The 8,145-nt window shown below is 46.4% G+C and overlaps 1 long non-coding RNA gene across 1 annotated transcript in view; it reads left to right on the forward strand.

Moving 5' to 3' along the window:
* Positions 1 to 6,323, forward strand: part of LOC129462707 (uncharacterized) — a 50,820-nt gene extending 44,497 nt beyond the window's left edge. The window contains exon 4 of the long non-coding RNA XR_008650923.2: positions 5,061 to 6,323. This is a non-coding gene — a long non-coding RNA (uncharacterized lncRNA). The remainder of the gene's footprint in view (positions 1 to 5,060) is intronic.
* Positions 6,324 to 8,145: the final 1,822 nt, after the last annotated feature.

Consider the following 8,145-nt stretch of genomic DNA (forward strand, 5'->3'; position numbering starts at 1 on the left):
TCTCTGATAAAAACCTATAAAACCAATCATTTTCAACTTGTATTTTAATGTAACTCACATGATCTTTACCTACATGACTCACCCCTATGCATATTGCCAGATTTTGCCACAACTGTCAAATTTGTTTGCAATTCCAAGCTCCCAAACCCTAACTTCACCTATTCCTCTCTAGCTTAGGAGGAAAGAAAGAATGCATGTAAGTAAGAGTATTGTTATTATAGGGTGACCTTGAATTGTTCTAATTCATTAAAACAGTGAATTCTTTGCAAAATTGAGGGATGAAGTGAGGCTGCATCTCTTTTATGTGTTCTGTGAGTTTGGCTCTAGCCTCATCTCCCCTCTGGCAAGAATGGCTTTCTCTCTTTCCCAGGGTCATTTCCCTGGGATGAACCCAAGAAGTCCAGGTTACCAGGATGCTTATGAGAAAGCCAAGGGTCAGTCCTTGTCTCCTGGGCTACTGGAACCACCTCAGATGCAGGCCTGGAGGCTGTGGGGCTCCTCAGCCCCTGCCATGCCCTGGGGGTCCCAGACCGCTGCCAGAGGCAGAGGGACTGGGGTCTGGACAGCCAGGAAAGGCCTTCCACACACTGTAGCTGCAGTTGAAATTCCACAGCCCCATTTGAGCCCCAGAGCCTGTCCTGGTCACTGTCACCTCATCTACACTCCTGATGCTGGGACTTCCTTTGCTGCTGATCGTGGAGTTTGTGGCTAGCTCCAGTCACAGCTAACAGCCATGGTATATATCCTACTGACTACTGTCCTTTCAGCACAAGACACTACAATCCCTGCCTTCTTTCAATGCTATGCTCAGCTAAGGAGCTCCCACTCAAATGGAACGGCAGAGCCACTTACCCAGGGCATGATCTGCCTATGAGAATATGTGGGGACTGATCTCATGCTTACCTCTCACAGACTGAGGACCACAGTCTCCTTCTTCCCCTATCTTCCACACCCCAAGCCCACACCCAGTTCCTAACCCAGAATGGGTGACATGTCTTTCAAGGAGATAAGCTCCTCTGAGTTACCTTAGAAACAAAGTCCTTGGAAGCCACCTTGCAGACAAGGGGTTGTGACTTAGTTTTTGAGAACTGCTGAACTTGAAGGTGGGCCCTCAGCAGAAATGTCTTCTCTGTCTCAAACCATGCCCATTTCTGAAACTACTCCCTATCTCTTTCACAGGGGACCCTGCTGCACCGGTAGCCATTCTGCCACATCAGCTGTGAATATCAGCTGTGGGTTGTGTTAGGGTTCTATTAGCTGCTGCAACAGATTGAACCCCAATTTCAATGACTTAACACATTGGAAGTCTATTTATCACTCAAATAAGATTCCAATGTCAGATTCCTAGTCAGTGAGGGTCTTTTGCCATGTGGTGATTGATGGCACAGGCTATTTCCCTTGCGTGGTTCTTTCATCCTATGGCCTGAAAGTTCTCCACCTCCAACTGGCAGATATGGAGAAGTCACAGCTCCTTCTCCTCCTCCTCTTCCTCCTACTCCTCCTCTTCCTCCTCCTCTTGCTCCTCCTCTTCTTTCTTCTTCAACTATTGTAAAATATATATAGCACAAAATGTCCCATTTTAACCATTTTAAGTGTACAGTTCAGTGGCATTAAGTACGTTGACATTGTTTTGCAACTGTCACCACCATCCGCCTCCAGAACTCTTTCCTCTTTCCAAACGGAAACTCAGTACTCATTAAACAACGTGAAATCCCCATTTCCCTCCTTCCCTCAGCTCCTGGAAACCACCACTTTACTCTCTGTTTCTATGAATTTGACTGTCCTAGGTACCTCATATAAGTGGAATTATATAACATTTGTCCTTTTGTGACTGGCTTATTTCATTTAGTGTAATGTCTTCAAGGTTTCTCCATGTTGTAGAAGGTGTCAGAATTTCCTTCCATTGCCGTATACACCATACCTTGTTTAGTTATTCATCCATGATAGACACCCGAGTTGCTTCTATCTTTTGGCAAGTCATACCCTCTTCTTAACCATCTTGACCTGCAAGTGACACCTGTCTCTTCTGATCACATTCCACAGGAGAAGTTATGACATAGCCCCACCTACATGCAAGGGGAGCCAGGAAGTGCAATCCCTGGCTGGGCTACCACATCTCAGAAACCATTAAGCCTATGGAAGGTGAGGCACAATTTGTTGGTGGACAACTAGCTGTTCCTACCACCCCTTCGCCTTTGCACTTCTTGCAACAGCTACTCGGAGTGGCCCAGAAAATAATGTTTCTTTTTCTAGTTTCAGTTCCCAACAGGACAAATATTTTCAGACCTGAATACTTTCAATAAATAGTTATAGCTCTGTAATCCCAGCACTTTGGGAGGCCGAGGCAGGTGGATCACCTGAGGTTAGGAGTTCGAGACCAGCCTGGCCAAAATGGCAAAACCCCTTCTCTACTAAAAAATAAAAAATAAAAATAAAAAAATTAGCCAGGCATGTCGGTGCATGCCTGTAATCCCAGCTACTCGGGAGGCTGAGGCAGGAGAATTGCTTGAATCCAGGAAGTGGAGGTTGTGGTGAGCCGAGATTGTGCCATTGCATTCCAGCCTGGGCGACGGAGTGAGACTCCATCTCAAAAAAAAAAAAAAAAAAGAAGAAAAAGAAAAAGAAAAATGTATAGCTAACATTTTTGTAGATGTTCGCAATTTCCAATGTCCTTTTATTTCTTTATTTTTTTTTTATTTATTTATTTTTTGAGACGGAGTCTTGCTCTGTCGCCCTGGCTGGAGTGCAGTGGCGCAGTCTCAGCTCACTGCAAGCTCCGCCTCCCAGGTTCATGCCATTCTCCTGCCTCAGCCTCTCGGAGTAGCTGGGACTACAGGCGCCAGCCAACACGCCCGGCTAATTTTTTTTTTTTTGTATTTTTAGTAGAGACGGGGTTTCACTGTGGTCTCGATCTCCTGACCTCATGATCCGCCTGCCTCGGCCTCCCAAAGTGCTGGGATTACAAGCATGAGCCACCGCACCCAGCCTCCAATGTCCTTTTCATATTGAGTGGTGATACAACTTCTGATTCTGTCTCTGTCACTTTCTCAGTGGATGATATGTGTAGAGCCCATAGCTCTACAGTGAATTCAATAAAGAGAAGTCATTAATCTCCACAGGAACATGAGGTATGTAGTATTTCCCCATTTGTATAGATGAGGATATTGTACCTCAGAGAGATTAAGCAATTTGCTCTAAGTTACCTAGCTCAAAATTGTGAACCCCACCTCTTTGTCTCCACCTCTCTTGTGGGGAACCATCATCATAGGTTTAAAAAGTAACCTTGATGTCCCTCAAAAAAACCTTTGAGCTCCCAAACCTAACTCTGCCTTTGGTAAATGACCTTTTGCACCAGAGCTGGTGGACCCAAGCTGTGACCCATTAGACAATTTGGTAAGGGAGGGAGAAGAGGTCCTGTCACTTAGGAGCCTGTGTTTTGTACTTGACCCCAGGGAGCTGCCTAGGACCCCCTTGAAGAATATCTTCCACTGTTGCAGCCACTTCCTAACAACATTCACGCACCCCTCTTCCATGTTCTAGGGCCCAGGGATATACAGGAATATGAAGTAATCACTCCTCTCCAAAGACTGTATCATCCAACCAGTGAGACAGACATATGAGCAAATAGCTCTCGTGATGAGTGATATAGAGACACATTCAAAGTGCTATGGGAATTTGCATGAGGGGCAATTAATTTTGCCTGACATGTGGCTACAGCAAGAAGGTGACAACTGAGCTGAGTGTAGATGGTGAGGAGAGGATTGAGGGAGGGCTACTTCAGGTAGAAGGAACAACAAAGTCTCAATGGTGTCAAAGTGCATGGGGTGTTTGAGGATGAAGAGGAGGTATAGTGAGGGCAAAGCATGGATGGAGACGGGGTGGGGAAGAGACTGAAGAAGAGGAGGGGTGGGTGGGGCAAGGGTGAAGGGCCAGGATTCTGCAGATGAGGCAAGGAGATTATTAACTGGGGGCTAATTGGATTAGAGCCATCTTTTACAAAGCTTCCTCTGGCTGGGGGCGAACAATGGGAAGCAAACTAATTTGCCCATTTTATTCTAGCCTCTTCATTCTCAGAGGTCAGGACCACCGTAGCCATCTTGAGGCCACTCCTGATGCCACATAACCGGCTTACTCTAGGCAAAGGCCTGAAGAGAGACCACCTGAGGACATTCGTTCTCCCACAATAACACTCTCCTTTAGTCTGGAGATTATGAAGGACACCTGATAGACTTTCTCTCCTCTTTTTGGCTCATAGACTAGGCCAAGCCCCCGAGTTGGGTATCTGGAAGGCAGGGTCTCTATTTGACACTTGCCAAGACAGAATTGAAGTGTGGGGATGCCCGGACCACTGTGGTATCTCCCCGATCCTATGGACTGAGTGTGCGGGAAGAGGCATGGGGAGACAGGGAAAGAAAGCAGGGGAAGTGATAGCAGAGTGGCGTCAGAACCCAGTCCAGCCTCCCATGACAGGAAACCACTGGCACCCCACTCACCTGCTGGCTTCCCACTTCCCATTGCCCTGACAGGAGAATGGACACCCAGACAGGTTTTTCTAAGTAATTTACAAACAGACCCAGAAAACAAAGGAATTCTCTGCATGTAATAAGAAATCGAAACCTGAAGAGAACAGTTGCCCTGCCCAAGAAGCCAAAGGTAGCAGTGCCCCTTCTCTCATGCTGTGGGCCAGACACACTCTGTCTGGGGAAGCCCTTGGGAGTTCTGGTCCTCCCCGTGTGGACATGAGCAGGCCTGAGTTTAAAGCCCAGCCCTCACCTCTGTGTGACTTTGGGTGACATTAATCTCTCTAAGCTTTAGCTCCATTATCTGAAAAATGCCACACAGGCTGTTATGATTGAATAACAGCACTTAAACATGGACCTCCTATCCTTGACCCTGGGGACCATGGGGACATACAGTATTGCAGTGTGCATGCTTCCAAGGGCAGGGAGCCTGGGCCTTGTGTGCCGCATTCACCAGGCCTTGCCTGCCCTGAGCTCAGGGATGTGAAAACGAGCGTATCTCAAACCACTGAAAGTTCTTTCTTCTTACTTTTCCTCCAGGTGTCTGGATTTGATGGCAAATGGCAGCAGAAATGTGGAAAAGATCAAAGTGATGTCACGGTTGATCTCTGAGTTTGGCAGGGCTGAACTCAAATGTCATTTATCATGGACCCACAGTGTCTTCAGTAGCTGAGTCGGGTGTCATTCCCCTTTGATATGTGCTCTCAATTGCTGGCCAGTTTTTGTTTTTTGTTTTTGAGACAGTCTTGCTTTGTCGCCCTGGCTAGAATGCAGTGGCACGATCTTGGCTCACTGCAACCTCCGCCTCCCGGCTTCAAGTGATTCTCCTGCCTCAGTCTCCCAAGTAGCTGAGATTACAGCCGTGTGCCTCCAGGCCCGGCTAATTTTTCTTGTATTTTTAGTAAAGATGGGGTTTCGCCATGTTGGCCAGGCTGGTCTCGAGCTCCCGGCCTCAAGTGATCCACCTGCCTCCATCTCCCAAAGTGCTGGGATTACAGATGTGAGCCACCGTACCTGGCCCCAAAGTTTTTGAAATTGGATCATTTTAATTTGTTTAATTTGTTTAGGATGGCTGTGTGGCAAATCTTTTTTTAAAGTAAGTAATTATCCTGTAGTATAAGTCACCTCCTGATCTCTACATTTAAGGTTTGCTGTCCTCGATGTGTTCACCTATGAATGTAGGTATGCTGAGATACACAGTGCAAGGCTGAAGTCAGAGTACACCACTGATGAACCCCTGGGAACTGGTAACCCAGCCAGGGAACGAACATCTTTTATGAATCAGTTTATCCACCAACACTTGCAGAGAGCCTATCCCATGCCACCCCTAAGGGCACAGTGATGGAGAAGATATGCTTCCTGCCTCCAAGAACCCCATAGTCTAGTGGCAGAGGCAAGCAGGTACATAGCTGCCTATAGTACAGCATCACAGGTGCCATAACACTGTGTAAACTGGGAATAATTCTATTCTCTGGATACAGAACGTCTAACCAAGATATTGAGTATCTGGCTTCCCCTTCCCCACACTGGCCCTCACTGGGATCCATGTCTAATGTTATGAAAGTCACACAATATCATTATAAACTAATCATAAATGGCACTGTCAGTTTGCTACAAAAACTTACTCAGAAAACATTCAGATTCTCCCATCAACATATGCCGCTAAATGTTGGCCAAAGCTCTGATTTAAAATACTTGTTTCATTTTCCTCTCCAATTTTGTTCTAGTCTTCAAAATGATTTCATACAACAAAGCACTGAGTTCCTTAGTTCCTCTGACCCCTGCCAGATCTGAAGCTGTGATGTTCAAAAGTCAGGGCAGAGTCAATCTTATGATTGAGTTTCATAAGAGTCTAAGCCACTGGTCAACATACTGTGGCAGAGTAAGCTTTCTGGGTTCCAGAATCTATTGTGAGTGGGTTGAGGGAGTTGAGAAATGGCATGGGAGGCCTAAAGATAACTTTTGAATGAAAATTATAGGAAAGTGGATTTGAGATCAAAACAAGGGAAGGTTGACCACAGTTGGAATCATTTAAGATTGGTGGGGGTAGTGGGCTTCCGGTTCTTAACCCAGGCCAGGCAGAGGTGTGACAACAGTCAGGGGTTTCTAAACAGGGTGGGAGGTTGGATTAGATGAGCCTTCAACCCTTTGTGTTGGACTAAAATCCTAGCTCTGCTTTCAACTCCTAAACTCTCTTTCATCATTGCTAAGTTGGAAAGAGGGAAAAATTGAGAGTCCCTGCTGGCCACGGCTGGGGTGCCCCAGACTACAGCGCGGATCCTCAAAGGCAAGTGAGCATAGTGTCGGGAGTTGGGCTTCTGGATCCATCAACTCCATCTGATGACTCGGAAGTTCCTTCAGTTCCCAACATTGGAGTCCAGCAAGACTGGTTTGTCTTGTTTTAATTATTATTTAGATGACTGTTTGGCTCATACCTGAGAAGGTTTGAATCAAGTCAGACCTGTTAATTGAATCAAAGTTATATAATCACATTTGGGCACTTAAATGTAAACCAATTATGTTGGAGCCCAAGTATCTTGTACTCAGGAGGGAGTTCCAATAAGTGCTGGGAATGTATGCTAATGCACAAAGCCTAACCCCCAGAGTGGAGGGTGGAGCACTCCAGGGCACTCCTGTTTCGGTGACGTTGTTTTAATAGTTAGTGCTCTGGGTGCAGTCTGGGAAGATACTGGAAACATCTCAAGCAAGTAGGACATCCGTTTTACCAAAGCCCATGGAACCCATTATATTTGGAACATGTCTGTCTGTGGCATTTGCCTTGGCTTATAAATGCACTATCAGAATCTGTAGGAGGCCTTCGCAAGAAGACGTCTCTTGGCCTTTCTGGTTATCAGCATTCTCTCCACCTCTCTCTTAACAAACATATGCCGTAAGTCCTGATCAGGCATTTACTTTTTTCACTTGGACATTTTCCTAGTTCCTAGTCTCAACCCCAATGCCTCCTAATCTTGTACTTCTTCAAATACTGGCCCCCCTCTACTATGAGAGAGAGAGGAAAGTAGGGAGGAGAAGGAGGAGAAGTTATTGAGTTGATATGAGGGTAGTCAACCTAAAGCAACAATCAGGAGGAAGGCATTGGACTTGAGTTTGAAGTGTTTGTCACTAAACTCTTTCAAACTCTTCCAGGCTAACTAGCTTCAGAGGGCTTCTAGCCCATAGTCTTCTTGTATTTTCTGCCCTCCTCACTTGGAGTGGGAGGGAACCAGATGTCCAGTCTTTGTCCAGTGTTAAGAACTGGCCTGGCAGGTTTTGTTGAGACCATCCAGCCTTGAAAGCCTCACAACAACCAGATGCCATCACGGGCACTTTCTGCTCTTGGCCGTTGTCTGTGTCTCCTACATGAACTCATCAGACTGCCTCTGAAGAGGGACATTATAGGGACAGTTTCATCTTCATCACCATCCTGGATAGGGAACCCTTCCAAGACTCAGAGTTGCAAAAGTCAGGGAGGGGCTGCTGACTGGAGGTGGAGTCCTTTGGCCAGGTTTCACTGTAAACACATGGCTAAAATGTGTTGCACATGGACAGGCATGCTAGTGTGCCCTGGATATATGCTAGTGTGCCCCGTATAGTTTCTGGCTAAAGGACACTGACCTCAGCAAGG

This window comes from Symphalangus syndactylus, chromosome 14, assembly GCF_028878055.3.
Source record: "Symphalangus syndactylus isolate Jambi chromosome 14, NHGRI_mSymSyn1-v2.1_pri, whole genome shotgun sequence".
Taxonomy (NCBI): Eukaryota; Metazoa; Chordata; class Mammalia; order Primates; family Hylobatidae; genus Symphalangus; species Symphalangus syndactylus.